The sequence below is a fragment of the Anser brachyrhynchus genome, assembly GCF_964034855.1.
Source record: "Anser brachyrhynchus genome assembly, chromosome: 7".
NCBI classification, from domain to species: domain Eukaryota; kingdom Metazoa; phylum Chordata; class Aves; order Anseriformes; family Anatidae; genus Anser; species Anser brachyrhynchus.
In genome coordinates this window covers 17,147,447-17,173,094 of record NC_137701.1, presented here as the reverse complement: position 1 = coordinate 17,173,094, position 25,648 = coordinate 17,147,447, and the positions used below count along the sequence as shown (strand labels likewise).

The following is a 25,648-nucleotide window of genomic DNA, read 5'->3' as shown; positions in this document are numbered from 1 at the left end:
ATGGCAGGAAATTCAGCTGCTCACCTGCTGCTAAGGTATACTTCTTTGCTGACCTTTTATGGCTAAAGTACCTACTTTATGAAACTTCTGGGGATTCCATAACTGCAGCTAAACATTGGCAAAAAACTGCTTCACAAGAGTCCTTCTCAGGGTCCTTTTGTACAGACAGATTTCATCCTTGCCTATGGGAAGTATCACATAACATAATGGCACTGCTTTCCTTCAAAAGGACAAGACAACCACAGAGTGCTTACAAAACCCCTGTCTGGATGCATGCGGAGCTCAGTCAGTTCTACTCCCCAATTAGTAGGAGGCATTCCAGCACATGGGAACATACTTGATTTATTTATTTATTTATTTTACAAATATGTAAAAACAGAAAAATGAGATTTTGTTTGTGTTTTTTCAAAACGTGCAGTTGTGAAGGTCCCATCCTTTCTTATCATGGTGAAAAGACTTCTACATTTTCAGGCATAAAATGAGGCACTAAAGCATATGCAAAACTGGTAGCTTCTGTAACATTTTGCTGCAGAATATGTGGTCAGGTCCATACCAGAAAATGTCACGTAGAACAGCTAACAAGCAATTAAGCAATAATTATACCAATACCTAGAGTCATGCTATGCTTTAATACCTGATATATATATATATATATATATAAATGATTTCTCCTAACATGTTAAATTTGAAGGGAGGCAGAAAACTCATCTTACGGTTATTAGCTGTACTTTCTATTTTGAGTCGAGTCCTTACAATCTTTGCAAAGTACAAATGTTCATATCTCCTATGAAAAAGGTTTCCAAATAAGCCTTTGGCAATATTTCTGAACAAAGAGGGGCCACTGTAGAAATAAACTGGCTTTGTGTCTCAAATCTCCATGGGGTTTAAGAGGCAAAATGACTTCAGCAGAGAAAGTAGGTTAAAGCAAGGACAGACAGCCTCCTCAATTAGTGTAACTGAAAATAAGCACAAATACTCACCCCATTCAATGCACCTAAGATTCAGTAGTTCTAAAAAAAAAAGAGCATAGGTCAAAAGAATAAAATTATTCAGCTCTACAAACACATTTTCCTTAATTCTTACCTGGAGAAGGAGTTCTGCAAACATCTACTGTGACTTAGCTTTAAACTGAGTTTACTTTGCAGATGTCTTTTTAAAAAATCTTATTTGATATGATCTTAAAATTTGAAGGTGGTCTGGTTTTGAACATTTTGAACCTTTCTGAAGGTGGTCTGGTTTTGTTAGTTTTTGTTTGTTTTTGTTGTTGTTTTTTTTAAAAACATTTGATCATTGTTAATTTGCTTGTATAATAATTAATAGGTTAAATAATGTCTTGTTATTCAGTTGTTTTTAGAATTTCTTCTTTCAGGCACAGATATTCTAGGAAATGAAATGTATTCCTATTTTTTCCTACTGTTCCCTAAACAAGAAACGTTCCTATTTCCTACCACACCACTTGTTAGCAATATGGATTTTTCTTTCCTACTTTCTATCTACAGCTATAATAAGCTGTTACTTGTAGAAATCCTTTCATAAGTTCCCTAATACATTGTTCCACTGCATCCCAGCTTCACTTATGAATTACCTTTAATGTTTCAGTTTTGAAACTGAGGAGTTTTCATAGCTAAAAAACATGCTGATAACGCTTCTATCAGTTCTGTGTCATTCTCTACAGTATCACTGTGTATCGCTGTTGGAAACTAAATTCTGAGAACAGAAGTCTCTTGCTTTTCTTGGCTTTTCTCTCTTCTTTTTTTGAGGAAACAGTGCCTCCAAGAGCTCCTATTTAGGGAGGGGCAGTTCAAGACAATTAAGTCAATTAGCTTTTCACTGTTATATTAATCTCTAAAAAAAAGTCTTCTCAGCATTGCTACTAGAGATGTTGGTTTGAAGGACAGGTGAAAGACAGTTTATTTTGTTTCCTTATTTTATGCCCACTAATAAAAAGTTAGCTAAATGACTGAATTCTTCCAGTATTTCCCATATGGGGACCTCTGCTGAAGCAAACGGCTTTGCTGGCATCTTGAAGGAACGAAGGACGCGCCGTCTGCCGGAGCTGCAGAACGTTTCTTTATGAGCTTCTTCATTGCCGGGCTGGTTTTGTCATTTGCCAGTTGACATCAGGACAGCTGGTGGCAGTCCAGGAGACAGCAGGAAGCAATGGTTGTTTGTTTGTGGATAAGCAGAGAAGAAAGATGGCATGAAGTGATAAAGAACAAAGAGAGAGTAATCAAGGAACAGCTTAGCCATGAAAATACATGTAACAAGCCTATTAGCCATTTTTCCTAAAATACATAAGCACACGTGCAAATAATCATGAATAGTCTCTAAATCTCACGGAGGCAGAATTAATAACCTGAAGTGATGTAATACTTTAGTTTTTTTTAAGTATGAAGAGTCATCACAACTTTTTAGAAGTAATACACAAAAGTTGGTGAGCAGCACCACAACTGCTGAAAAACTGAGGAATCATCATCATATCATCTAATAAATTTGTCATCCTCAAGGGTGGCTTTTTAAAAGCAGAGTTTTGAAATTAAAAAATGATAGTTTGTCAATGAGCCTTTAAATTCAAAGAGAACATGAGGGAGAGGGGAAGGTTAAGACAGAGAAGGCATGAGAACAGAAAAGGATGCCACTTGGAAAAAAAAATCCTTTGACTAACCTTCATATTCAGTGTAGTATTTAATTTAAGGTATTATTAGTACTACAGAGAACAAGCAGTCATGAAGAAAAAGGAAAGAAAATAAAAGGATGGAGAAATCACCATGGCTAGCTACATACAAAATGCAGGAATCAGCAAAGCCAAGCAAAAATGGAAACTGCGATGCAAATTGATGGGAAATCTAAGGATTTATTTTCCTTCTTGATGGAGACTGGATGGTCAGCTTCTTGATGGAGAAAGAAGTAGTTGCATGCATTTATATTGCAATACAGTGCTCCATATTTAGCACTAGTTTTAGGGGGGTTGTGGAAATTTAATCACTGGTTTCAGTCTGCAAGCTAGTTTTGTAAGTGTATTTAATTACAATCAAAAGCTGCCCGCGGATTACCTACCACATACTGCCAGGACAATTTGAACTGCAGATCTTCCTGGAAAAGATGATACTCAGTCCAATCTGATGGCTGGATAATATATTGTATTATCTAAGGAAAAGTAACAATTGTTATGGTTCATTAAAAGGTGCTACATGATAGTTATGCTACAATTTTTTGAGTGAAAGGAAAGTTGAGTCTTCAGAGCGGAGAAACTTCCCACTATTCGTTTTGTTGTGCTGCAGAAAATGAGGATTTCTCAATAAATTGAACACTACTAAAGAACTACTTGACTGACATGAACAGCTAAATTTATGTCCCTAATGGTAACAATCCTCCAGTTCCACACATGTTGACTGGTTGTCCTCGGAAAATCACTTCAAATGCATATAAACACATGAAAAAAAAAAGCAAAAAATATGTTCCTATCAATGAACTCCATGCCCTTGACAAGTAACTCAAAATAATTTCAAATGAGGGGTAACAGCATCTGCCTTGCACAGCAGCTCCCTTATGCGGCAGTGACAAATTAAATCCACAAAATGGAAAGGAAGAGCTCCCTGCCATTGCAGACAGTCTCCCCACCAGTCCTCTGTACCACAGTCACTAACATGGGCTTTGCAGCATGGTGTGATCTGGAAATTCGTTCCTTTTAGCACTAACCCGTTTAAACACGAAACTTGACCAAGTGTATTAATAAGTATGCTATCTGGGTTCCTGATAGAGCAAATAGTTGTGCTCATCTTTAAATTTCTTGCCCTTGACAATAGTAGTCAGCATTTACCATCTTGAGTTGGTTTCACCAAAATGTGATCCCACACAGCAAGTTACTTGCTGCAAAAATTTGCAATCATCTCTCTAGTATTACTCCTTCTTGAAACTAAAGTATTCCAGTTTTTTATTTTTTATTTGGGGGGAAGAGGTCTTTTTACCTTTTCTTTTTCCTTCTGTTAGGAATAATTATAAGTAATTTCCCTGTCTCTAGAAGTAATTTCTCCTGGTCAATTGCAAAAAGCAGACACTACTTTTTCGCCCTCTTGATTTGATTTCTATGTGACAGTAAACTTGCCAAAGACAAAATGCTGTGGAAGAAAAGGAGATAATGGCTGGGTTTATGACTGTTGTGGAATGAATATTACAAAATATGGGAGAAAGATGACCTCTGCTTAGAAGACTGCCTCCTCATTAACAGATGGCTGTAGTTCAATGATTCCACTGTGGTGCAAAGAAGGAATCAAATTAGATGTTGTGTGAAGCTGTCATTGCTGTGTGTGTTTCTCTGCATAGTTCCCGCTTAAAGAGTGTTGTTCCTTTTATACAGTCCCTCAGATTGCTGTGTCTCATCCTTTCCACATCAAAGTACTGTCAGCACTTTTATAGTATAAAAAGGACGTAGAGATAATGTTACATTACATTCTCTTCAAACAGTAATGATTTGTACACTTGCAGCATTTCTTTTTTTCTGGGAGTTGTACAAGAAGATGCATTGAGTAGCATCTTAAAACTGAACAACACCAGAAATATTTAAAACTGCACCAAAGCAGCTCTGGAGGGATGGTGGAGATTTCAGAAAGTCAGTGCTTCTCAAGTGCTATCTGAATTATATTTCAGTCTTCCTAGACGCTCGTTAAGCAGCTATGCATAAATGATCTGCAAATGTTTCACATTGCATTTACTAGCCATGTTTGTTTTTTGCCATCATCTATGTAAGAGGTTGTCACAAAGGGATAAAGCTTGATCCGCATGTGGAATCTGCAATTTCTTTCACAAAGAAATTATATAATTTAGTTTTTATCTCAAATTTCAAATACTTGAGACATTTTTACAATAGGAAATAGAACGACAAATCAAATTCTCAAAATGTTGCATTTCATTTTCAAGGTTATACAATATTTCAGACATTTTTTCAAATTAAAAAAGCAAATCATTGCTGTGAAAGAAGGTGAACACATTCTTATGAAAACAAAGTTCAACGAGAGAGAAAAATGACTATTTGAACTCAATGAAAAAATATTGAAATCATGGGTATAAATGTCTAGGTCTATATATAGTATGTCTGTCAGATCCATCTCTGTCTAAATACTGTCCACTTTTTTTTTTAGAATTATAGAAGATTTGTGCTCACAACTATTTCTTCCTTCCTCAGTTATCCTTCTTTCCCTTACCTCATTAGCATAGGACTGTCCATCATGGCCCTTTGGCTCTGGATGAACACAAGGGAGGAACGCTCAACCAGTAATGTTTCATCTCACACAGAGGTCGCACCCGATCTTGGCTGCATCAGCATGAACTGGAGAAACTCAGCTGAGGTCAATGGGCTTACTTGGGCCTGAATTCAATCATTACTCTGGTGCAAGTGCAATGGAGGCCAGCCCATAGGCCCGGTCTTGCCACTGACATGCAAAAGGCAGTCATGGGGGACCTCCGTTGTTGGCCGACCATCTTGGAGGCGCCTGGTGCACACGGTTCTCCTTGGCATGGCTGTGCAGAACGGGTGTGCAACAAGGCCAGGGTGTGCTGGGTACTACGCCACGTGTTGCTACATGGCCGGGGCGTTCGGCAGATGTCCGTATTGTTATGCAGCCCTGCAAGAATTGAAAGAAAATGAAGCTTGAATATCCCTCTTCCAGCCCCCATCATATGCCTCTGATAACCACACGGGCAGCTGGCACCCTGTTGGGGTAATCTCCGAGTCTGGCAGGGGTGCTCTCAAGTATTGCCATGTCCCTTCAATAATCAATATGATACTTTTTGTATCTTTCGTATTTCTGGAATGGCTGTTGAGCCCTTTTGTTCCGTTTCAGTCTCTGGCATCTGTGGGCACTGGCACCGAAGCTGACCCAGTGGGATGCCTAGAAGGCAGTGCTATGCCAGGTTAGGGAAGGGCCACGTCAGTTCGGATAAACTGATGCTTCCGGGCACCCACCCTGGCACAGCCACCTTGTCAGGGCAGGCTATGGACACACACTGCAGCCCCCTTCCTGTCTTCTTCCTCTGTCTTACCTCCTACCGCCAACAGGAAATTAAGAACAAAAGTAATATACTGCAGCAGTGTAAAAATTACACCTCCCACCTTGTGTGTGTTATTACATCACTTTTTACACAGATAATTTAACCCAAAGTTTCCCATACTTCCTATTAGTAGCCAAGTCTCAATCGTTCTCATAAGGGTACCCTGTTAGCTGAACAGCACAGTGTGCACCAGCTTTAATAAAAGGCATAGCTTCTTACGAGTCTTGTCTCTTTTGCCATATCAATATTATTCCAGATAATGACTACTACTCTATTTAAGACAAAATGGCACTGAAATAGATTTTTATCCTTGGTGCTCTGCTAGTGATTTTTCCTCTCCAGTAGCTGATGTAAGTAAATGTAAAGAGCAGAAGTATTGATTAGATGGCTAATTCTGAAGGCAAAGAATGACATCAAATTTAACAAGCCAACTATTCCTCCATTTCTTTTTGCTCAGTGTTTTTTTACAACTATTTCTCCACTTACTGTGCTACAGTTGGCAAATCTCTGAAAAAAATAAATACATAAAACCAAGATAAACTCATTGATCTATGAGAAGCAGAGAATAAAGCCTTGTTCGGATGGATCAACAATAAATATTAAGAATTGGTTGATTTTTTGAGGTATGCTTCTTTTTTTTTTTTAATTATTATTTATTTATTCAAATGTTCAAAATACCAACTCAACTTTGCTGTATATTGGAAGCAATTTAGCTCATTCATTGGAGAAGGGGGAATTCCGTCATGGACAGTATTTTCTTCACTGCACTTGACACTTTTTTTGGAAAAATCTCTCAAGTAGGACCACTTTCCTATTCCTCATTCAACTCCCTACTACAAATGCCATATGACATTACAAGCTGTTTTCATGCCTGCCATATCAACATGCTGCTGCTACAAACCGAGGGTGGTCATTTTCTTCATCCATAAAGCTTCTAGTCAGCTTGAGCATATATCTGTTACACATGTTCTGCCTACTAGTTATGTAAAAATACTAAACCTAAATGTTAAAGAGAAAGCTGCCAATTTCTTTATTATCACCTCTTCATTAAGCTCTTCCAGTTAATAGATTTAATATAAAGTATAAAGGTACCGAATTAAAGCCAATGTTTCACGCACACCCAGTTTTGGTTAGAATTATGAATCTTTGATGAATACCCCACAGCTGGCAAGAATAACAAACAGGATAACAAACGATTGCCTTTACTCTAGCCCAGATTCCCTGAAATATTCAGAGGAGTCACTAGGTAATGTCTGAAGAGGGATTAGCACCTGTACCTGGCAAAAAAAACAGATGTAAGAAGGAAGATCATTACTGGAGCCTCTGAAGAGTGGCTGGGGCTAATAGGTCAAAATGAAGGGAATTTCTTCACATCAATATTACAGACTGAAATTACATGAATTAATGAAAAACATACTGAGGACACTGAAGGTAGTTAGAAACCATTATACTTCTAGTGATGGTGTACAAAAGGCTGCATCACAGCCATGCCCTCAGGGGTTGTTGTCACACTGTGGGCCATATGCTTTCAAGTTTATCAGGAATTAATAAAGCCCTGACTCTGTTCCCCCCCCATACACCCCCACAGGTCAGCCAAATCACGGAGTGTGCTGCCCCAGCATGCTCTCTCACGGTGGTGATACTTTGAAAATCAAGTCTAAATACATATTTTTCTAACGGGGCCACATAATAACTATCAACATATATCAAGGCAGAGTTTACATAGCAGCTTTGAGATACAAATATCCTAGCAGTTTCCACAAATCAGCGCACAATGAGTGAAAAATGTCTGAAAACTGCAGAAAACATCCTTCTCAAAATAGCATTAGCTGTGACTAGTGAGCTAATCAGACTGCATAAGAGGCATACAAGTGGAATTCCAGTTTTAGATATGGGTACACGCTAAGTAATTTTTGGGGTACTTTGATCTAACTAACCTCCTTTCCACAGAACTTTACTCTGTCCATCACCTACCAGATATACAGCATTTATTTTCTCTTGCTAGGCACAAATCTGAGATGGGCCTGGTACATGTCAGTCAAAATTCTTAGAATATTGTAAATCATCCTTTTGAGCTGACTGTATTGACTGTACACAAAATTAAGGGAATGTTCACATTTTGGACTTCCCACATAGTGTCTGTGTCTTCTAGACCTGACCTGGCTAGCTCCAGCAAAGATACTATCACCCACTATCAAGTGATAGGCAGATCAGTTATTTAACTGAGGGCTCTTGTAGTGGCTAGAAGTAATAAAACAAAGACTGCATTTACGCTCTTATCTCTCCCAGGCTGCTCAGTCACCTCACTTTCTGTAGATTTCTGTAAGGAATGGGGCCAGAAGCCCTTCAGGGAACAGTGCCTTTGGGGAGGAATGTTGTCTCACGACAGCCAGCAAAGCTGAGCTGGCAGTGGGGACCACTTTGATGCTCATTATATATCTGATATTACTCAAGTGAAATTACTTAGAATATTGTATAGTGCTGGTGTGTTGGAGCAGAAGGGCATTGTTGTTGCCAAATTCTGCGCTTGTACTTACAGAAATAAAAGCTGTAATAGGACACATATATATTACTTTCATCTGTTACTATGGTGCTTAGGCTTAGAAAGTACTATAATAAACACAATGAATAATAATTATTCCATATTTAAAAAAAATAAAAAAAAAAAAAAAACCAAACCTCTTGCTCCAGTTCACTTGAAAACAGGCAATTCTGACTGGAATAGGAAGTATCTGCTGAGAGCAGTGACAAAGCTGGAGGGTGCCTGCTTTATAGAAATAAAACCAATGAATTAAATAACACCCAACACTGATATGATAAGCGTGCTTTACTTTAGTTAGTTGCCATGAGAAATCACAGGGAAAAAAAAGCTTTCACTAGATTTTTTTTGAAATGGGGTATGCTCACTGTGCTAAAAGTGTAAATGTATAAAAGCAGTGAATTATTGTAGACTCTTTAATGTTGACCTTCTTTTGATAACTTCAGCTTTGGCATAGCCCCTGCTTTTAAATGAGAACACTCAGTTTGTAGTGCTGGCTTAAATTCACTGTCTGACTAGCGAGCTTCAGCAGGTTTAGTGCCTCTCTACTTTAGACGCTAGCGTTTGTATGTTTCTTCCTCCCCAAAGAAGTAAATTATTTATACAGCACCAACCTTTTTTAACCTAGCTTCTGACAGGCTGGGATTTTTCCAATCTCAGTTGAAACTGTCTAAATAATTTATCGAGTATTCTTTCAAAGTACAATGAATTCTGAAACCTAAGAAATGTTAAATGAGATTCTTTGCCCTTCCAGTGTGAGTGGGTTACTGAGGTTAAGCTAGTGTTTTCTTTGAACTTTTCTCAGTCCCTGTTTTCTCCCATTGTAGAGATTCATTTTTTTTCCTCTCCCACTGTCTATCTATTCATTTTCATGACATTTTCTATTTATCAGACTTTCCCTTTGTGTTTCTGAATCTCTTGCTAACTCTTCCCTTTCTGATGTCTTTCTATACCTTTTATTTTTAGATACAGTAAAACAGTTTTCCCTTTATATGGTCCTCCAGCTAAAGAAGCCATTGATTTCTGTGTCCCAAAGTGTGCTGGCAGTATCAGTCCACTCAATGTCCTTGGTGTTGGATTTTTCAGTCCAGTCTCAAATTCAGCTGAACCTCCTCCCAATCCCATAAAGAAACCAGTGATGAACAGACTTCAGATCTTTGGTATAGATGAGCATGAGGAAGTCTGCATAGAATGTTAATCTGCAAACAACATGTAAGCTTGCAAGGACATATTTCCAGGTCAGATATCCCGAACCCCCCAAATTCTGTCTGGTCAGACTTAACTCAAAGATTGAATTTTCTATAAAATTTGGATAATTATGTCTCAAAGGACCAATATAAGAAGTTCGTTTTTATGAAAGAAACAAAAATAAAAATAACCCCAAATGAGTGGGATTATAAACAGGAAAAAATAAACAACAAACCCCAAATGACTCAGACTATTCCAAATTTCCCAGCAGGTATTTTAATCCCTTTTAAATTTTATCAAATGTTTCAGGTGACTTCCTTTATCTGAATCAATTCATCCACTTTTACCCATAAGAACTTGCAGTTTTCTTTTTAGAGGAAAAAATAAAGAAGTAGGAACAAATTTTTACGTATACTCAACAACTGAGGATTTTATCCTTTATAAATTAATGATATAAAGAACTGTACCTCAACATGTCTGAGGTAGCATCAGTGTTGAAAACAGCAGCAGAATTATAGGAAAGCAGCTCTCTTAACTCTGCTGTATTGTAACTGTTTAAATCAAGCAATACCCCTTTAAGTAGGCTATTTAATTTTAGGGCTTTAAAGCAAGTCAGAAATTACTAAAGGGAACAGCCACAGCTATTGAAAGACAGCAAGATCTAGTGGATAACCACTGCTGAGCCATGAAAGCTGATTTTAGCGTTGACTAAAATCAACTAAAAGTCGACCTGCGTTATTCCCCATGTCAGAGAAAAAATAATGCCCAGGCATAATCTTGCAGGAAACAGTAAGAAAGGGCAGTAGGTATACAGGTAACCCAGTAACTATGAAATGAAATAACCTCTATTTTCTTTGCCTGTCTCTTTCCTTTTGTTATCATATAATATAGCATTTTTCAGTGGTCACACAAGGTAATTTCTTTCTCCCTCTCCATCTTAGGTTTCTGTTGTTATCATTGTCATAATAAATAACTTCCATAAGCTGAGCATAAATTGATCAAATGCTCACTGCAATTAAACTCCTGCCACTTTCTCTGTCCTAGACCCACAAATTGTGGGCCCCACTGTGTGGCCCCACTTATGTCTTTAGCTGCAGCCTGAAGTATGTTCAGGTCATACGTACAGTATCCAGAACACAAAAAATACATTTCTCCACCTGGTGTGCTATGATGTGCTATGAGTTACTCCTCTAGGATTGCACTTAAGTGGTGCCCGTGCCTAATATGCCTACTAAAGGAGGCACTGTCTTCTCAAGAACACAATTCCTTCATGGCCTGGTAGACAATTATTACGCATATCACACGATATATTAGGATGAAAAGGGGATTCCTTGAGCACAAAAGGTCTATGCTGTCTGAGGTGATCTGTAGCGGGAAGATATAAAAGTTAATTCTGAAATAAACTGTGGGAGATGTACTATAGCTATGGTCAAGCATCCAGAGAAAACTGATAGATGCACATAGTCTTCAAAAAAGTGTTTTGCTACTCTTTTACTATAAACTTTCACCGTACTCTACATTTCTTTCTGTACAGGGCTCCAGAACTCACCAGCTCTTCTTGTCTGGCTTGCTGATGTCTTTGGCGTATAGGTAGTAAATTCACCCCACAACGTTTAGGTATTTTGTAGGTACTATTCCAAGTACCTATCTAATTGTATTTCAGTTTAGAACCAAGCTGACCTGATGAGCCTACTCCAAAGCCCACAGAGATCAAAAGAAACATTTCCATGGACATCACAGGACTTTGGATCTTGCCAGTTTAACCTGTCCCTTCTCTTCCTGTAACTGTCTGAACCATTAGTCTGGTGTCCCCTCCTTCAATGTCATCATAGTGATCAACTGCTTTTGTGCAAACCACCAGTAAATGTGTTACGCACTGACCTGTGTGCTTGATCCATAGAGGGAGAGAGTCTGTAAAAGCCCTTGGCTACAGAGCCTATAAAGTCAATGCTTTTCAGTTTATTAAATGCTCTTGCTTTTGTCTGTGTCAGAGTCTTACTGATTTTAGTTAGATGGATGCAGGAAGGATGAGGGTGGTAATGTTTGACAGTGAGCGTAAGGCATGGCAGCATTTGCTGATCACGTTGTTGGCAGTAGGCATCTCCTGAATTCTGTGCCGCTGCTTCACAGTAGGAATCTGTGACGTGTCAGAACACATCAGGATAATTAAGACAGATACTACATTTAATATCTGGAGATTATTTTAAAAACACTGTCACCTTCAAAACTTTTAATTACAACACAAGTTAAGAAATCCAAAATCCACAATTTGCAACTTAAACTTTGTCTGCTTAAATCCATATTTATTTCATACTGGTACTGCCATCAAATGTATTTGCAGTTTGCAGTGACTTGCACCTGCTCTTTATCTGTCAAAAAATAGGACTGTTCAATTTAGGAGCTTGTATATAAATCAGGCTCTTTATTTGCTTAAATGTCAACTTTTACAAGGAATATTCTTGTTAAAGGCTTGGGAAGTGGACAATCAGTTACAGGTAACAGTAGCAATAAAGAATTATAACATTACCCTTTTACTAAATCAGAAGTGTTAAAATAACCCCTTCAGAAAAAGTCAGATTGCAATCTTCAGTTAAACAAACTACACTCAGATTTTCACTGAGTTTTGCTTAAATAAGAATGGCAGGATAAGAATCAGAAAAAAAAGGAGGGGGGTGCAAGCAGCAAACTAGTTAGCATGTAAGCTCCTTATAATTATTCTTTGTGAATTACAGTATTACAGTTTCAAAGTATTTTATTTTACCCTTGCTGAATGTTGCCATCTTCTGACTTATACTGAATTCCCTTTCTGAAGGTTTCCTTATACCAAGCCATATTCTAGCTCTCAGTCTTCCCCCCCAAAATATTTCTTAACTCATAATCTTTCGGTTATTATTTCACTGTATATAGTAGAAAGATCAATCAAAAATAAAGTTTTGACCTTCACTCAGGGAATAACAGTTTTTCCAATGTGGGACTACCATGGCATTGCTAACAACACTTTAAAACTGTATTTGTAAAGGTTTCTTACACATTATGCAAATTTGCATTATTTATTGATTTGTGGATAATAATGTTCTAAAAGTCTTCACAATTTTAGTTTCACTGTGATACTCATTTCTATTTTACATTTGATAACAGCAAAACACTTAATTTTGAATGAAGCTTTGTTTGTCACTTATTAGCTATCTTGCTACAGTATTTTGCTTTTCACAAAACAAAAGTACGCTTTTGTCCTAAGAAATAGGAAAACTACATTAATTCAGACTTCCCAGTAGATGGTGCTCTAAGTACACTTCAATATGTTCATAAATTTATGCTTGAACTACTTGAACACATATGTTCATTAATTTACAGCTTTTATGTGTTCATAAATATTGATGATATGGTGACATAGCATTCTATGTAAAATTCAAAAACCAGTCATTCTTCTATTCAAAATTTTTGAAATCTGTTGGCTAGACATTTCCCCTAGTATGTCTTTAGCTGTAGCACATTATTTAAGTAAAATATTAATGGCTTTGGTCACTTGTATTATTTTGGTCCCAACGTATTATAATGCTAGCAGCAGACTTTCCATTATATCACAGGGAAACATGGATGGTACTTTTTGAAAGCTATCAGCCAGCAAAACTTGGGGAAAACTGCATTCTGCTTGGGCCTCTTCTGCTGCTTCTCTTTTCTCTTTGGACATGCTACTTTTTTTTTTTCTTCTTCTTCTTCCTTTTTTTTTATTTTTAAGATGTAATAATTTGAATATCTACCTAGGTATTAAAATATACCATGTATTATATGCAATCACACACACTGCTTGCACATATTCACAAACTGGAATACACAGATATGCTCTATTGGAGATCTATATATTCACCTGACAGTTCACACACAGATATCTTTATGTAAAATATTGTGAAGTACTATAAAGGAATTATTATCATGACAATGACTTCCTTGTAAAGTATCTTCCATGTATAACATTTTGTTATAAAAGATGTAAGACAAAGTTATGAATGCAGAACTGCCTTGGAGAATTTCATGGTTGCAATGTCGATTGTGTGTAATTACTTCCACGCTGTAATTGTTTGTATTTTGTGTTAACTATTTAAATAAAATAACAGAAACATTTAAATCTTTCCTCATTTAAAGTGGTTGAAATGCTTATTGCTGACACACAATTTGCAAAAACAAAAACAAACAAACAAACAAACCCACACACAAAAACATCCAAACAAAAAACCAACCCAACCTACAAGAAACCCCAAACAAAAAACAACTCTTTGCCAAAATTTGAATTTACTATTCTGAGCAAGTGAAGCTGGGCTTAAAAATGTTTTATGTATTCTAACACATAGTTGCCTCTGAGTGCCTTATCAGCAACATAGCATGTCATTCAATCTATGTGGGAAAAAAGTGTTTCTAACTTGAATCTAAAAGTGGGTACACAATACATAACAGTGTTAACTAACTTGAAGATACCCTGAGTTTACATCACTGGCAAAACTGTCAGCAACAAATTCTTTCAAATCCATAAACAGCAAGTTTGAAATGTGTACTAAATTAGAAGACTGAGGTTTGCAGCAGAACACTGATGCATGTGTTTATTAATTGATACTTTTATTGTCATTTTTCCATAATGGTAAAGTATTTCATGTATACATTTATATCAGCCTCTCAATGTACTTTTATCAGATAACATGGCAATGACAATTTAATGGGAGCAGATTTGGTCACCCTGCTGTGACAGACTAGCGAGTAATGTCATTTTCATCTTTCATGTATTGACTTTCTAACTCTTTAAAATATAGGCACTTACACATACAAAAGATATTGAAGTTCTGTTTAATGAGCAATTCAACAGGATTCTTATCTTCATTAATAAATCAAAGAATATATTTATATGAATACCTAAGCTGAATGTCTGAATTTCTTTTTTGCTTCAATATTTACTTGCCAAAAAAAATCTCTTAACCTTCTGGCAGGAGATAATTTTTACTGGGATTGTGGCTAGTGGTATGTTTGGTGGACTTACACAAAAATGTTCTTTTCTGTGTTTGCTTGTCAGTGATATGCTAACTATTTTTATACCATTTAGTTTTAATTTAAAAAATCTCATTGCTTAATAAAACAATCCTAAGTGTATTTAAGAAATGATGTACCAACACTCTTTATTTCCTGAAATGTACCAGAAAAAAAAAATGTTGTTTGGACCTGTAAGTAATTATTATATGCCGTTCACACCCTGATTCCACCAAAGGATTGACACTTATATCCACATACAACCACACGGACTTCATTGGGTCCAGGACACAAGGGAAGGTCTCACATGAATCAAACAGCAACATTGTTATTTGCAAGAAATCATAAATCATGACCTGTGCTTCCCCATTATTGCAAATAATGAGATTTTAAAATTATAATATTTAATTTTAAAATTTATTTTATAATTCTAGATCCTCTTGGCTTCTGATTTTCAAGATTTCTAGAAAAATTATGACAATAATTATTTTTTAAATTTAAGAATAAATTCACGATTCTAGTTCTCTTAGCTATGCTGGCAGAGCTCTTCTATGTGTTCAGCTATGTCAGCAGAAAAATGCTGTCTTTGCTTATGTGATTCAGGAATGTTGTTCAGCTATACCAGCCAAAAAATTCTTTCTGTCAGCATGTCTTGAATGTGTACTAGGGCCTCTGCCAGTCAGGCTAGTCTGGCGTAACTGCAGATGCAATAAAGATGGGCCTTTAGAGCCATGCTGAGGACCTAAGTTGCCAGAGCACAATTTAACCTTTGAATGCCCTATTAATGATCAGCAGCTCCAACATAAGCTTAAGCTTGAAGTCCTGTCCTATGAACAAAAGCAAAGGTCCTGATGTGTGCTGAAGCTTCCCTGCTTTGCACAAATGAGACACTGGGGTTGCAGAACTTGCCTGGTACTGTCCGTGCCAGCTGCTTTTGCAGCATGATGGTATGAATTTACACCTGACTTACAGCTTTCAATGGTTCTCAGACTTGCCAGTTGGATGAATGCTTTTTCTCTTAATTTCTGTTTCTGTCTTGTCCAGCATGGGAATAATACATTTTATTAACAACTATTCTACTCCTCTACCAACAAGTATGATGCCACCTTAGGCCTCACGTCAGCTCCCAGCAAAGCAGCAGTATGCTGGGGGTGTGTGTCTGAGTCCATCCCTAATTGCATCGTGAGAAATACATGGTGAGCCCAAATACAGCAGACAAATGAGAACAAAAAATAGAGCCAAAGAGGAAGGAGTTAGGTAGGAAGAGTATGCCCCAGGTGGAATTGTGGATGCCCAGACTGACATCTCCCATGCTTATTTAAAATATATTTTGAGAAAGGCACATTTCAAGATCTGGTTGAGTCAAAACTGAGACTAACCTTAAAGCCTCATTCTGTCTCACTAGTTTAAATTAAAAGAACTCTCAAACTGATGTATGATTTTTTTTCTCCATACACGAAGCAAGTGAAAAGCATCGCCTAAGCTATGAAGTTGAGTGAAGTCTACAGCAGAGGCATATTCTTAATCACTTCAGGTGGGAGAGGGTGTGAAGAAAAGGGTTAGCAAAGAGCATAGTGTCTTTAGGTTTGTTCGGTAACTCTTAGAGCTGTGTTCTGAACAGAACAGATAGGAGGGCAAATAGGGAATTATCACAAATGTAAAACAAGCATTACTCAAAGCATCTTTTGAATTAAGGTAAGCAATAATTTTCTACATGTTTGCACAGCTCTTCATTCTGTGCATATGGTATTTTAAAACTAAGGATTAAAATAAAATATTTGAAGTGGAATTGAATTGAGCAGACAAACATTATTGTGAACTGAAATACCACTAATATCAAGAACATGCTGTGGTACCGTCTCTGCACAAAATGAAAGAAAAAAAAAAGCATAGCTGAGATTCTAACTCAATTTTTTTAAAATTCATTTTGAATGAGTTCCCCCATCCGTCAGAAGGAATAGGCAGAGAAAGGAAGTGTTTGAAAGTCAAAATACTACTTTGCACATCTCTAATGTTTTCCATTCAAGGATCTCTAGTGCTTTACAAGCTTAACATGATTAACGTTATGCTCAGTAAGCAGTTCTACCCATAAAAATAGGTAGGTCTTTAAAGGATTAGGGCCTCAATTTGTCCTTAAAGTGGTGAGCAGTGAATATCACTTACTGCTTTAACAGACGGAGGTGTATAAATAATGGATACTGTGATTTGCCTGAAGATCTGTCAAAATGAAAAGTTGTATTGGATTAACCTGGAACAAAACAAGTGTTGACATTTGCAGCAAACTGCAACTAGAAGAAAGTAGAAAGCGGGGGGGGGGAAGGACATAAGAACATAATGAAACATTTCCTTTGATTCAAAAATGAAACATTTCTATTTTAAAGCTCTTAAAACTTCATTCTTTAAAATAAAATGCAAATTATTTAAAATTACCGGTTAGGATAGAAATAATAATTCTTAGCATGTCAAGCTGAAACATCTACTTTTCTTTGTACATTACATAACCATTTTTACATGGCAAAAATATTCTTCAATGGGAAGCATTTTCTGTTCTCTACACTATGAAAGGTTAAATGGGGCTTTTGACACATCCCTCCTAATGATAAAACAACCTCTTTGGAAGCAAGGCTCTGTGGAGGCAGCTGTGCCTGGAGGCAGGAGGCTGAGCTCCGCTTTGCCATGTCATACGGTCTCTAATGAGCGGCCCTAGGGATGAAGACGTGCTTTGTCTTCACCCATGGGAAGGTGAAAACACACTTTGATTTTCCTAAAGACAGGCTGGTGCTACAACAACCTGCAACCCTTCATTTGGTTGGGAGAAACAACACGTATCTTAAACATACTTTTAAAAAAATACAGAACTCCAGACAGAGCCAAAAAAGAGAAATATTTCAAAAGCGCGACCTTTCTGTACATAAAAGGATGTTTGTAGGAAGTCTGGTAAAACTCATGACGTTGGGCAAATAAATAACCCATACAGCTTTGATTAACATGTTTCCAGTGACCAATACTCAACAACAAACTGTTGTGCTCATGGGAGATCACCGGCACTGCCAGCATTTCCCCCAGCCCCTTGCTAAGAGCACAAAGGTAATGCTGACTGACACCACACTGTGCCTCGGGCCCTGGCTCCGGCCTGCTGTAGGCAGGAGCAGCATGGCAGGCCATGCCCAGGCCTAGCACGAGCATGGGTCAGGCCTGCAGGCCACAACCAGGATTTTACAGGAATCATGGGGTGAATTAGGTGTTTGCCTAGCTTATACACTGTGTTGTTCCAGACAAAGAAAACACTAATGAAAGGCAAAAAACAATGAGCTGTTTTCTTGTGAGGCTCCAGCTGACCACCATTTGGCAGCGCTGCGGGACTGTTCAGTAACCAGGCCTTATAGCCCAAACTCTGGGGAACACGGACAAGCCAAGCCAGCAGTGGAGATGTCCACTTAGGACATGTCTTGCTAGAAGCACATGTCCATTTTCCAACAACACCACTTCCCCCTGAGGTCAGCTGCCACAGGAGCCTGAAGGGATTAAATTTCTGTGTGGTGTGGCCCTGTCTCCCAACTCCTAGCCAGCCCGGCTACGTTCCAAGAAGTCCCAGTGTTGTGAAAAGTGGAAGAAGGAAGGAAGGAAGGAAGGAAGGAAGGGAGGGAGGGAGGGAGGGAGGGAGGGAGGGAGGGAGGGAGGGAGGAAAAAGAAAGAAAAAAGTTTTTTTTTTAACTATTTAAAGTTTGATGTGAAATTATGTGTGGAGCGACCATGTGCTAAGACTTACATTTAGTATAATTTACTGCTAAACAGAAACTCGCTCAATTAATAATAAGCACCCTACCCATTTTAATGAGTTAAAGAATGTTGCTTTTAAAATTATATTCAGAATCACTGAAACAGTTTTAGATTTTTATGTCATCTCAACTGTTTTATTAAAAACATATATAAAGTGCTACTAACTAAATATATTTTTTAATATTTTTATAACAGAGCAAGGGATGGGTTCTGATTATTTTTGTAGCTGTAAGTATTTTCAGGACTGCAGAAAATTTGGCCACATAATTTTGTGCTGCAGTTAAACAAGAATAGAGAGAACAACTACTTCTTTTCCAAATAAATCATTCATAGTAATGAGATCAATTCTGAATTAAGAAGGACAGCCTGTTTTGGTATTGCAAAATCCATGAATAGACAGAGCAAGTGAGGATGAACTCAACTAATTTCAGAAATTTGAAAGTCCCCAGCTCAGGTTTTAAAGAACATTTGTAAACAGATGCCTCTGGAGATTTTTAAGACTATCTACAGTTCACCTTGCATCCATTGATTTCTTTGGAAGCAGGCACATGACTGTTAGTGCAGCTTTGAAAGTCTTGTTATGCCTCTACTGCTTATTTGGAATCCTAAAATATGGCTTACAGTGAGAAAAAACAAGCTTCCATTTCACTGAGTACAGTTAATACTAATATAATGCTAACATACATTTTAATAAATTATGCTGTTGGATACATAGGGAAAAAAGGTTTTACCAACAGCATAATTTTTATATCTCAATTTCTACATCTTTTGCACTATAATTATATATTTAGCTTGCTCCAAATTACAACAAAAAAATCTCTCATCTACTACAATTAAAGATGTAGTTTATCATTTTCTAATGCAAGTCAAAGTTTCTACCATAAAGTTTGAATAAATATATGTGAAATCTTCTGCTTAAATAAACACTTATATGAACAGTACGTAGTAAGAAATATCCATCTGGAGAAAAGGCTATGTGCAGTTGCAAATGTACATGTCTGAATGATTATGCACACCAGGAAGAGAAAACATTTTTAGAATAACGATGAAAAGCGCAAATGCAAAACAAGATTAAAGCAGTTATTCAAATCAAGGTTCCATGATTCAGATCTGATTTATATCACTTTGATTTACATGTCAATCCATGGTGCTTACAGTATTTTCCCCAATGCAATTAAGCTGAAGAATTGGACACCATATTGTTGTATTGAGCTGTAAAGATATCTTTCTAATATCTCTGATTCTATTTTACTCATCTATAAAAAGAGAATAAAAACTTTTGTCTTTTATGGGTGAAGGTACCATGCAAATGCAAATGATATTATACAAAATGGTAATTGAAATGGTAAAGGAGCAAAGGGTTTTAATAAAATGACAATTCCAGACACATGCAAGTGTCCCTGTGTGAATGTTGATTAAAATGAAGAAAGTTAAGAGTGAATTTTAAGTGCCCATAGAAAAATGCATTGAATGTTAAGAGTAAATTAAGAAGTGCACAGGCCAAGGGACAGAGCTGTCTCAGAAATGGATAAAGAAAGAACTGACATATTCCTTTGAGGATTTGGGACAAAGGCTCTCTCATTCCCTGATAACAGTGCAAAGCAGGTTAGGGAATAGGCTATAGGGAACACAGGCACAGTGACACTTCAGAAGCACCAGGAACTTGAAAAAGTTGAAAATGCAGTTAGTGACAGATTTGGATCTGAAGGGGGAAAAAAGCAACAGTGAGCACAGCTGGATATGAACTTTGATGTTGAATTACATGACGTTTAAGAAGAATTAGGGCCTTCAGAAGAATCTATCATTGGAAATTCGGAGGGGTGACTCCAGGGCAGGGGAAGGGCCAGATTATCCTTTATGGTCCCCAGCCCAAGCAACTTGCTTAGGTAGAGACTGATCCTCAGGAGCATGATGGATTACCGCATGGATGCTCACAGCTTCTGGGACTCACCTGCCCTCAGATATCTAAACAAAGTGAAAAACAAATATAAAGGAACCAGCCATGGCCTCTCAGGAGAATGGGAACCATCTTTGAAGTACTACTGCTAACCTTTTCACAGAGTCTGCATGCCAGATGGAAGTGTTCAGTGTCTAGTTTAAGGGTAAATAATATGAGACTAAAATACAGAAACTGATACTCAGAATTATCAGTTTTGCCAATCTTCTATTTAGGATACAAAAATTATCCTTTCCTGTTTTCAGGAACACTAGACTTGTGCTTTTGAACTTTCTTTCAAATTTAACTCTTTTATTTTTCAAATTTCACTCAAAATTGCAGAACACATAGTGCACTGGTATGTTACTAGGAGGAGAGGAAAGAGCCATGACAAGATGACTGAAGATAAGGAGGGTGTAGGCTGGCCCTCTTCATACCAATATAGACATCCACACTAGCAGCATAAGGCTTATAAATGCACAAAAGGTGCTGCTGAAAAGAAGAAGAAGAAAAAAAAAAGATATATAATTTCTACTTTTTAAGAAAATTTTTATTTCAAAACTTGTGTAGGAGTGTATGAGCAGGACAAAAGAACATGATGGGGAGAACTGAGACTCACTTATGGACACTCTCTCAAAAATGGAAGAAAAATAGTCATTTCCAGCATGGGCTATTATTACCTTGCTAATGGGAGAGCTAAGAAGGAAGGCACCTTAAGTTCTTCTGGGATTGGCTGAGACTATTTATTCATGCCACGGTATGGAAAGCTTACTGCATGTGAGGAGAACAGTTTCTCTATGAAAAGATAGACCTTTGCTGTACATAGGAATTTATACCAAGCAGCCACGTACTGCTGCTGGCATCTCAGTTCTCCCAGTTGGTCTGCTCCAGAATTCTCACCCCAAAGCAGAACACCGAGCAATACGAGAGAAGGGGCCGTCCTTGTAGCTCCTACTGAGTGTCTTCAGAGATCACCTCAGACAGTCAGGTCAACAGTAACCAGGAGTTCCAGTGTCAGAGAATATTTTCTCTGATGGCCCAATAAATCAATACAACCCCTCCTCTCCTCCATGATTTTTCTCACCCCTCTTAAAAATTATCACAATTGTCACTGCTAATGAAGCAGCACTGGTGAAGACAACAGCTGAGAAAACATCACTACTGAAGTTTTTATGGTGTCCAGTTTAAAAAAGGTCAGCTCTTTCAGATTAAAAAAAAAAAAAAACAGACCCCCAAAACAATCTATCATTTTAATGGATTCCAGCTGAAGAAACTATACAACACTGAGATATAGATATACTCTGCCTAAGATAAGGCTGTCTTCTCACTTTCCATCATTTTACTGTCTGTTCAACTGGTTGGCAGTTATGATGCTGACAGTTTAATCCTAATTTCTAAATCAGTGTCAACAACTATTTCTTTCTCTGGAAATGATACAGAAAGACCATAAATGATGTAGAGCACGATGCCAAAGAAGCCCTTTCCTTTGGCACACCAGGAAGAGAAAGAAAAAAAAATAAAAGGAAAAAAAAAAAGGAGAAAAAATATCTCCACAGCCACTCCTTTGTAGGAACCAGCAAACCAAGCACGATGTAAGAAACATTTTCCCAGCTAGCGTAGGCAGTTATGACTGTCAGAAGATGTGACCAAATTACATTTGATCCCTTTGCTGGTTTAAATTATGGATAGAAGTGCTTTTAAATTAAACTGGCAAACTGAAGAAATTCTACTGGATGAATGATTTTGCATTTTTCCTGAATCAAGATAGATCATCACTACATGAGAGACAAGGGTTACTAACTTGAATCTGAAATCAGATTAGATTTACCTTTACAAGTAGGAATAATATAGAGCATGCCATAATTTTTACATGCAAATGTAAAAATGTAAAATGTTCATCAGCGTACTTTTATTTGATAAGCAGTTGTTGGTGTTTTTAAGATTTTAACAGCTCTCAGAAATTCACAAATTCAATAACTTAAGCAATGATGTCTGAATCACATTTATACACAGAATGATTCATTTCCTGTATGTCCTTTGATTAGGAGGTTGTGGTTGGATGGGGCTGTACTGTGATCTTGACATGAAGCTAAATGTATGAGTGAGGTGACTCAATTTGTGGCGCTGCATAAAATGCAGCTTAGAAAGTAAAACCGCATCTTGCAACCCAGTTCTTGTTTGTTTCTTGTTACAAGTTGGTATACCTTGTACCAGCCTACCCCAGTGGAATGCATCCCTTTCAGCTTAAGGGTTTATCTGTGTATATATATATATATATATATATATATTTAAAACAGAAATCCCCAATTGGCCTTATTGTTAGGGCACAGGAACAAAAGCTAACTGTGGGAGTTTTATTCCTGAATTAAGTCTGAGAGTATTATTTTCTATTATTATTATTATTTTATTTATTTATTTTTGTTTAGTGAGATACACAGGGGTATGAATTACCAAGCTGTCAAAATACTTGTGCTGTGGCTACAGGCAATCCCTGTATTGCAGATCCACACCAATGGCTCTCAGCACACATTTGTAGTTTCTCTAGCTATATCACTGTGTGATAGCATAAAATAAAAATTAAAACAAAGAAAACAAACAAAAAACTGTTCTTAATTTCAGTATGGATCTTGCAGAGCTTATTAAAAATAGACTCATCAACAAATGCTTGCTTCTGAATGTTTCCAGTAAGAAATGCTGTTGATTATCTACCTAGGAAATGTTGCTGTGAAATGCATCTTCATAACCTTCAGCAACCTCTTCCCAGCTAACTTGTGCTACCCTGTCCCAGAGTCTGGTACAGGAAAGTGCACAACATCCTCAGCTCTCAGTGGAACCAGGGCAACCCGGTTGCCTTCAATGTACAGCATGTTCTCAACGTCTCACAGGATGCGGTCTTTAGGCTTCAGTTCACAAATACATGTGCTTAACTTAAGCATGTGAATAGTCCTATTACTGCTGAAGTTAACCATGTATGTAATTGCTTGCAGGGCTGGTTCCTGAATTAGCTACACTCATCCTTTAATCCTCCCTATCTTTTAACCTCTGTACTGTTACATGCCTCAATTTCTTTAATCAGATAATGAACATTAGGGAAGTTGTTATTTACTGTTTCTGTTTCAAAACCTGATCTAAAAAAAGATGGACTGTGTGGAGAGGCTTATTATTAAACATAGTAAAAATAAAATACGAGATAAGAAATTTGCAAGTCTTGAAAAACATCTTAACTTTCCTTTTGTTAAATAAATGGCTTTTCAGACTTCCTGAAGACACACATACACTTCTTGATGAGATTTTTCCCTAAGTTTAAAAATCACATGTTCTTTGTATGATAAACTTCTTAAAAGTTAAAAAAAAAAAAAAAGTTGTATTATATAGTCAAAGCAGCCAATCAAAAATGAAATGCAGTAAAGCAAAGAAAACAGAATGACCAAACTGAAATAAAACCCAACAACAACAAAAAGCCGGCAAAAAAATACAATTAAGGTCCAGAAACACAAAGCAGCACAGAGAAAAAATGGAAAGGAAAAGGAAAGGGAAAGAGGAAAATAAAAAGTAAATGAGACAGGGAAAGGGAAAGGGAAAGAAAAAGGAAAAAAATTTGTCAAAATATTTCTGAAAAGGCCATTTTCCAATTACTGTTTTCATTAAGAGTAAGCGTGAGTTGCACTTGGACATGCTGGTTGCACTGCCTGCTCTCTACCAATCTCTCCTTATCAATCTAAGGCTGCTGGGAGGGCAGGAAAGCACATTTGTAGCCATCAGGTTTCACTGCCTTTTCTACTCCCTTGACCTAATTTGTTTCCTAATCTCTAATTTTTTCTTTCTCTTAGTTCAGCACATTAGCATTCCTCCAAATTTTTAATTATTCTTCCTGGTAATTCCCTGGAGCCCTCTGTTTGAACTTACTTTCTCCACTTGCTTTACTTCTAAGTAGCAAGTACCTATACTCTGCTTTAAAGGAGTCTAACCCCCTGTAGTTTCCTTTACTTCATCCGTATGCTGCAAGCTGTCCCTTTTGGAGAGTTGCCTTGTAGCTTGACAACATTGGGAGTCTATTCTTTCTCAGATGATTTCCCTGTCAGGTTCACTGCTGCTGAAAACAGAACTACTGACAGCATACGTTTTGAATCCAGCCATGAAAATTGCTTCGTGATAATCTTTACCAAATGCTGCATTACATGGTACTGCATTTGCTACTGGGCTGGGGATTCTTCTCTCCATTTGTAAATCTGCTTTTATGACCATATTATTTTGAACACTTCATTTCATGCCTAGTACTGAGAAAGGAATAAAGTATCACAGTAAAGCATTAGATGCTTACCTAAAAAGGGGATGCTAGCCTATCCAATTTTCTTACAGTATTGCTCACTTAATATAGCAAATAAGCCTGAGGTCCAACATGATTCTTTCATAATGTATACTGAACTGTATCACTTTCTTCCTCAAGCTGGTTTGCCATTGAGCCAGACGTACCCTACCCATCTTCTCATTACTATGATCAATCTTCTCTCTGCTGATCAGAATTTAATCCTATTAAATCACTAGGCTTGCAGTACAGTACATGCGTATCATACACACGCATGCTTGCCACAGCAGATTACTCTAACTGCCTTTATTTTTGGAACATGCTCCCCAGGTTCCCTCAGGCTAATCCTTACAATCCTGCTGCACGGCTGCAGGAAGCATGGGGTGGCACATCCCTCCTGCGGGGGGGAAGCAGTGCGCAGAGGCTGCACGGGGGGCACAGATGCCTCCTGAGCTGTGCTCCGGGGTGCAAAGGTTGAGAATGGGCAGCAGGGAGGACAGAGCAAATGGCACGGACGTTATGGACCTGCCTTCCACCTAACCCAGACACGCATGGTTCGGCTGGCAGCTGGGAGGAGTTGACACCAATGGTCTGTGCAGGCTTCAGTGTACCTACATGCAGTACAGTCTTCTCGATTTTGTTGACGTTTTTGATTATTTACCCTAAGACAGTAATAGAGCGGTAAGGGTCTGGACTAGGAGAGAAGCACTCCAAGTCATTTAGTAATTTGTAGCTGTCAATGTTTCAGCTAGTTTGGGTCACTAGAAGGTGCAGACTAGCCTCTTCAGTCTCGATGTGGACATTTGTATTGTGACAAATTGACCCAGCCAGCCTCCAC

The 25,648-nt window shown here is 37.6% G+C and overlaps 1 long non-coding RNA gene across 1 annotated transcript in view; it reads right to left on the bottom strand.

Annotated features, from left to right (window-relative positions):
* Positions 1-316: 316 nt before the first annotated feature.
* LOC308197958 overlaps positions 317-25,648 on the bottom strand; it is a 173,010-nt gene continuing 147,678 nt past the window's right edge. Inside the window, exons 5-7 of the long non-coding RNA XR_013953476.1 lie at positions 5,202-5,621; positions 3,058-3,147; positions 317-2,129 (exon numbers count right to left, since the gene is read on the bottom strand). This is a non-coding gene — a long non-coding RNA (uncharacterized lncRNA). The remainder of the gene's footprint in view (positions 2,130-3,057; positions 3,148-5,201; positions 5,622-25,648) is intronic.